Raw genomic sequence first — 8,025 nt, 5'->3', positions numbered from 1 at the left:
TCAGAAACTTGCCTGTCAACAAAAAACCAAACAGAATCATTTCTGTTTGGTTTTTTGTTCAAATGCTCCTGACTGGACCTCTTTCTGCTGAATGTCACTCCTCTTTGCCATGCAGAATCGACAAGGAAACTCTCCTGGAAACTAGCCGAGAAGAGCACCTAGGTTATCAGCTGACACATAGAGCACAGGTCCTTTCATACACTCGCCTAACTGCTCAACATAAACTCTGTTTTTCAAGAGTAACATGGTCTTGAAAAAGTGGGTTGAGGACATCTGCATAGCCATACTGTTTGACTGCAGTTGCTTTGTATAATATTGCTAGCTGAATAGAGTGAAGTGAGGAGCGATGTTTTGAGGTAAGATTGGCAAGAACCCAATAAACGCCTCACAGTTTGTGTGTTTTTTTTTTGAAGTGCCCAGGGGATTAGCAATCGCAAAATCATCAATGTAAAGGCCTAGCACAATCCTTAAGGTCTCAGTCATAAAAAAAAATCCCCTGTGTGGAGGCATGGAATTGTAGTGTTTGAATAGTTGAGCCCTCTTTTCGGAAGAAAACAAGCAATACTTACACTTCCAATTCATTGCCAGAGTTTCTGCAAAGCCTACAAAAGAAACTATAAAAGCAATCAGTCAAACTGCAAATTACTCATAGTCAAGATTGCATGGTTACAGCTAACTAGCCATCTGTTTAATGGAAGAGTTAAAGATTTTAAAACCTTTTTTTTTTTACTCGTTTTTCTGCCCCTATATTCATAGGCAAATCTGATTAGAAATACTTTCCCTAGCTAAGTATGAAAAATATTGTGTTGTTTTTTCTCTATTATTCAAGGATTTTTGTTTTGTCCCATTGAGAAATAGGGACTCAATTACTCATCCACAAGTGGATGTCACAAAATTGGCCGGAGGGAGATGGGCAGGGAGCTGAAAGTTTCCTATCCACTATTGGTTAAATTGTGTTATGTCATTTCCAGTAAATATCACAATAAAATAAGTTTTTTCTGTTTAAAAAGTACTAACGTAGTAAAATAGCAAGCAGCCATATCTAAGGTTGTAATGTCTCAGGTCTGCTTTGGAGCTCACAGCTGATATGTACGTGGTTTATTAATATGCCTTAACGTAAGGCTTGCTGTTGGGAGACGGTGTCACTCTCGCTGTTGCCGCCATTATACGGCTTATGTTGAATTATTCTTCATTCAGCTAAACTTAACATTACATATCATCTTCAATCAATGACAGTAATGTAGTGTGACTCCAGTAATGTGGTGCATTGAGTGCACAGGAGTCAGACAGCCACGGTATGCTTTCTTTTCCACAATCGATTATTAATAATCATATTATACCGTTCAATCTGCCGTTTAAAAAAATGCTTCTGTTACATGAAAAGTAATAAGTGAAACGTCACATTATATGTAAGTGAACTGTACGTTACTTTTAAATTGGTAAACGGATAAGCAGATCTAACATTTTGACTCGTTTCCCGATGAGGTTGCTTCTCACTCAGTCCCATTTTACTGCAATGTAGATGGTTGTAGGAGCCATGGACACCACAAATAATAATTATATGCTAACCCAATTCAAGAGTGGCCCTGAAGGATCGAGATCATTTCCATTGCACTCGCTAATAAGCACACTGCGTTTGCTGAAACTCAAGTTGTTGTTAAATTTACATATATTGTAGCGGGGTTTTAATACTTGAAAGTCTAGCTAACGTTAGCTTTAACATGAGCTAGCTTTCAAAATCGAAGACATAAAGTTAACCTCCAAACCCTAATTAACAGATAAAGAATGTGGCCAAAGGCCGACTACGTTTGCTAAACAGATAGACAGTGTAAGTTGACATTTATTATGTAGCTCAAACTTACCTTCAAATAACTTGACCGAGCAGCGCGTTCTTCCCGCTTTAAACATTCGCAATTCTGCCTCACGCAATGCACGTCTTCAGTGATCAACTGCGCATGTGTGATCGAGTGCGGCCGAGTCCTGTCGGGTTTCTCCGGGCTTTGCAGACGGTTCCTCCTCACTCATTCTTTTAAGTAAAGGTTACTTGAGCTGATGAGTATACCTTTTTTTTAAGTAAGGTCAACAATTACATTTAACAGTGTAGGAAGGGACATGGGATCTGGGCCTCTCACTTTTCTGGGGTGCGCCATAGTAACAGCTGTACCAGAAACTGAAAGTGAACCTGAAAGTGAAACTTAAAGTCCAGTCGGCTTTCTTCATAAAGTTTACTTCACTCCTAGTAGTTTCCTTTGCATCTGAGTTTCAACTCAACAGTGTTACCTAGCAAACTAATGCAGAGACTAAGTTGCAGTAAGTGCAGCAGCTGGTTCAGGGCAGGAGTAACTTTACTCTTCTTCAACACTTTTATAAGTTGTTCTTAAACTATGTCTACTACTTTTAGGCTTTAGGAAACTGTAAGATTGCTGTGGTTAAAAGAGCACCATGGGTGTGTATGTTCATGTATAATTGCCTGAATAAACAAAGAACAACAAAGAACTATTTGGCAAATTAAGACAAAAGGGCAATTGCAGAATCAAATAATGGAGTGAAGAAGATAAGGGAAACAAAGCAGCATGTTCTGAGCCGTGGAGGCAGGCAATCCCTCTCTGCTGTGGAGCAGTTTAATGACTACTGTGTGTGTAGGCCTATCTGCCTGAATTTTTTCCATATCTGCTGAGAAGATCCTGGTGAGAAGAAGAAGTTTTCTGGAGCTCAACACCAGAAAATTCAAAACTATTATTCAGCAGCTCAAACGTGAAAGAGAGGTCATTGAAAGGACAGTTCAGAGATGTCTGGGTAAAAAAGGGTAGTACTGGCATTTATTTTTTCCCACTTCAAGAACTGCTTGAAAGGGATGAAGACTCACAATGTTTTGTAAAGAGGTGGCAGTTACGTTAGGGTTACAGACACAAATGAGTGAAAATTAAAATGAAATTTCAAAAAGAGTAGCGAAGATGGACTGTGAAACGCCAACAAATATGCCAAGGATAAATAAAGCTATGCTAGCGTCTCGACCCATCATCTAAAAGCAGGTCTACAGAGGTTAATAATAAATGTTTCCAGACATGAAAGCAGAGTGCTGGTCATTTTAGTCAATTTAAAACAGCCTCTTTAATCATCAGTGTCTCTCTTGACAACGCTTGACAAGGGCTTGAAAACTGGTTTAGTCCCGCTCCTGTTGTGTATTGGCTAATTGTTATTCCTCCCATTGACCTGCCCAAATTCAACTTAACTTGCCCTATACAAATTGTTTTATTTATTAGAGGTAGCCAAATAACAACAAAGATCCAAGTTAATTGTCATGTTTAATCTTTATTTTAGGAAATTAATCTGGAGTTTGCCCTCATCCTCTCACACCAACTGACTAAACCTTTGTTTTCAGGATAATTACATTGCTCTCACGAGTACCTGATTTGTACTATGCATGTGCAACTCACAACAGAATATGGTAGGATGAGTTGGCTCAAGTTTCAACTAAGGTTTATTTATTGAGCACCTTTAAAAACAAACTAAATGTTGCCCTGTAAAACATCAATGCAATATTGTAGGCTGAATCCTTAGTTACTTCCACCAGCTCCAGAAAATGAATCATTCAAATCTTATTTTCATGAATCTAGCAATTCACTTAAATGATGATTTTCTAGACCGACATGGCCATAAATTGGGCCCTGAGTATGAAATTACAGGACCTTCACTTTTGGTATGATATGATAGAAAAGTTTGTTTGTTTTGGTTCTGTATAATAAAGTGTCTGATTATAGCAATATTGGAAAAAGTTGGAAAAAAGAGACGAAAGATCAATTAAAATCACAGTAAGTTCCTTCAATATGTCATTAACTGTTTATGAAACAACAACCTTGTCAGCACCAACCGGGATTTCAACGATGTCTAGTTGAAAATTAGGCGATATTCATCTGAACTTCTTCGCCCTCTTTTCAACCAGCTAAAATGCGGTTACATCAACATCTCAGAAAACCCCAATATGTTTGAAAATGTTGATGATTTGTTTAGTTTTAGGTTAAAAGAGAGATGATATTGGTTACTGTAAAACTATTTTCTCCAAAGTCATATTGCACTGGTTGGTGAAATATGGCCTACACAAAGACGTGATTTTAATGAATTTAATGTTTCATATAAAATGTCATAAATATGGAATTATAGACGTTGTGCTGCCAACAAGAAGCTCCCGGGACATCGTAATGAGAGCAGTGGACATTCAGTCTGAACCGTCATCTAAAATACGAGTTTGTGCTTACTGCTGGAACACGCATCTGTAGGAACTTAGGCTCAGACTGTTGCATTGGTCACGAGACTCTGCATCAGACTTGCAGAGTGACGTGAACAAGCATACAGAATAAACGTGAGGCTTTATGTTAACTACATACTTTGTCAGTTCTTGAACTACTAAATTCCAATTATGCAAAGCAAAAATAGCACCATAAGTAGAATTTTATGCTGCACACGATGCAGGCGGGGCTTCTAGCTTGTAGTGTTAGCATGTTAGCTTGTTTGGTTAGCATGTGATTTTGTAGCGTACTGCAGCATGGGCCAACAGTAAACATAAACATGTGTGTAGTTTATGTTGGCGACTGACTTGATGAGCTGTCGCTGTAGCCCAATGTTATAAAGTGAGTTTTTAGGCCATTTCACATCTAAACTACACTAAAGAAAGCTAGTGGGGCTAATTACAGTTTGAATGGAAAGGGAGTGAGTAAAACAAACTGATGTACAAACAAGAACATTGTTGTTTGGCATATAGCAACTTACAAAAGATATACAGTATTATACTATGTAAAATCCCAGTGAGCATCTTTTCGTGGAAAAGACGTTTAAAAAACGACTATGGTCACAGGTGAATTTTTTTTTAAAACAGGTTCAATAGTGAATATTTTTTCTAATACTTATTTTATTTACAGATGTCCATTTGAAATATGGCAGACCACCTGAAACCGGCTCCTTGGTGGCTTTGACACCACCATTTAAAGAAGTAAAGGGAGTTTGTTCAACAATCGTGTATTTTCAATTTCATTGTAGTTAAATTTAAAGAACATTGTTAATGTTATATTTGTATTGGAGCTTAATTATACAAATTAACTGTTGCCAGTGTCACAAGGTCTTCTTTCCGTCCGTGGATGTGTATTAGTTAAGATACTGATGGGCAAGTAGCACCTTGCATGGCAGCCTTTGCCATCGGTATATATGAATGTTAATGAATTTGTGTGTGTGTGTGTGTGTGTGTGTGTGTGTGTGTGTGTGTGTGTGTGTGTGTGTGAATGGGTGAATGCTGACTTGTACAGCACTTTGAGTGGTCAGAAGATAAGAAAGGCACCACGGTGTACAACTGCAGTTAAATTAAAAACATGTTGGCCAGTGACTTGTTCCAGTACTTATATTAAAATTCCATGGAGCACAGGTATCTGCCTGCTACCTGAGGTCATCATCCTGCAGTCAAATAAGATCATCCTCATACAGCTCAGACTCTTTTCATGTCCTATAATTCTGCATGTTGTAATTATGAACTTCTCAAAAATGTGAATGTTAAAGGAGATAAAAGAGGCACGACTGAACTGATGCTATGTTGGTTAAAATGAGGTCATGGAGGGCCAATTTATTTCTGCAATTCTTTCTGTAGTAAGAATGAATTACCATTGCAGTAACAGATCAGAAATCCGTTGTACTAATCTTTTTTGCAACAGTGACCTTTTAATGGTTTAAGTAATATTACACAGAACCATGGCAGACAAAAGTAAAAACACTTTATTCATTTACCTGTTGCATATCAAATAAAAGTGATTATGAAATATGGTAAAAGGTTGTAACCGTTGCTGTCTGTGTAGAGTGATCTAAATTTGTTCGAAAAGTTATTCATTACCATTAATCCTGATTTTTGGGAATGCACTGGTGCAACTGATCTCTTTCCATTATACATGCTTTTGAAATGCCCTTAATGCAATAAAATAAAACACATCTTCTTTATTGTGTCCATGTTGTTTCCACATAACAACTTAAAGTTCACGAACATACCGAAGTTGGAAAGACATCTTTCTTACTCGGATAATTAGACTGAGTAGCATGTGAATGCTTCACTAATTCCTACATCTCCTTAAGGGGTTATGCAATTCCTGTGGAAACTACTTGCTCTGTAGCCATGCTATAGCTGACATGCGCCTTAGCTATCTTTCACCTCCTCATAAATGTATGTGCACATGGAGATACTAAGTGGATACCGCAAGAACTGTGATTGTCAGTTTCTGATGCCTGCAGATATGATTGAGAAAGTGAAGACAAAAAGAAAGCATGTTGAAGAAAAGTGAACGCATCTTTCATCTTCTCCTTTTGAGCAATACACAGCAATCTAGCAAAGATTTCTCCACTGAAGACCTTCTGATGCTGGCTGCAAACTGTGAAGTTGAAGGTGCCATGGGAATGCAGTCTCTCTTTCCATTCCTGTCATCATCTGAAGGAGGCTTTGTTGTTTAACCTTCAAAGAAACACTTGTCCTGATCCCCTCTTGCCCCCCCCGCTCAGTCGCCGCCTCAATCAGCCTGAATATCATCTGTCACAGCTCACAAATCAGGGGATAAGCAGGGTGTTTCTTCATCTTTAGCAAGCCTATTGTGATTCCCTCATCCAGCCCCTACAGTGTTGATCTGTGGTTGGAAATTAGCAATCTATGGTTTGAAATTAGACGACATTATGAGCTGCAATAAGATAGCTACTGCCTTTCACTTAACATCCAGCCTGGATGCTACACTTGCACAATAATGATCCCTTTATGGGACATAATTAAAAAGGCCTTTCTTGTGAGGGAGGCAGCTGTGGCCACAGAGCTCCCTTCATCTGCTCTCCCTCCTCACAGTCAGCCAGTCTTTGGGCAGGCAGAAAAAGGATCTGATTGATGCTGGCTCTTCCTACAGGCCCACAGCCATGTCTTGACTTAATAAACGTTTGATTAAATGGGTCAGAGGAAGACGAGGATGGAGAGGCGTTGCTGGAGACAGAGCTTCCTTCTAAAGAATGTAAATGTCCATTGATGTTAAATCATAACATAGTTTTAATCCAAAATGTCTCAGCAGTGCTTCAGACACTGTCTTTACTGCACTGTGCTCTTCAAACTGTGTACTACTGTATTGCTAGGGTGTGTTTACCCCCCCCCCTACACACACACACACACACACACACACACACACACACACACACAAACATGGTCCATGGACAAAACATACATATCATGTGATAGTGATTATAAGATAATTTTGCCTTGACAAATCATTCGAACTACGAAAAAAGATCCCTTTTACTTTAAAGAGGTTGTACCTGCATGGTAGACAAATAAAGTCAAAAGCCAAAAGGGTTGTGTAAAACTGCTGTAAATTGCTGGTTCCCCCATATATTATATTAAACATTTTCCGTGAGTTAGCAAAAATTGTGAAAAAAAAGCCTCGTGAAGTACCTTGTATTCCAAGAAGACGACGCTGTGTTTATGAGATGAAACTGACTTCAATCAAGGTGCTACATACTTGATTTGGAGCATTTCTATTTGCTCACAACAGGTCTAAACATGCTGATGGGTGCGGCGCGTCAGCAACGTTGGAAAGTCTTTAGGGCGATCTGGTGTAGAGGAAGAGCCAACAAATGCAGGTTGGCTGATGTTGTTTGGATCACTAAGGAATATAACTCTAAGAACATCAGTCCGTTTAGAACCATCTCACTGCTAAGTGTAAAGAACGCCATTTCTTTTTCAGATATTATCAGAGTTTTTTCTGAGTTTCTTCTTAAGCACAGCTATATTGACACCTCTGCTGAGAAAGGTGGGTTTCCTGGAGTACCCAGTTTGGAACACACTGTTATAATCACACAACTCATCAGGGAAGAATGCAAAGGCAAATGAGACCTGGATGTATAGTCACTGGACCTTGCAAACGCATATGTATCCCTACGAGACAAACTCGTTGAGCTTATCCTGCATCGACATCATGTTCACAGCAAAATCAAGGATATTACTCTGGATTATTAACTAACTAA

Source organism: Anoplopoma fimbria, chromosome 23, assembly GCF_027596085.1.
Source record: "Anoplopoma fimbria isolate UVic2021 breed Golden Eagle Sablefish chromosome 23, Afim_UVic_2022, whole genome shotgun sequence".
Taxonomy (NCBI): domain Eukaryota; kingdom Metazoa; phylum Chordata; class Actinopteri; order Perciformes; family Anoplopomatidae; genus Anoplopoma; species Anoplopoma fimbria.
Note: the sequence above shows the minus strand (reverse complement) of the source record.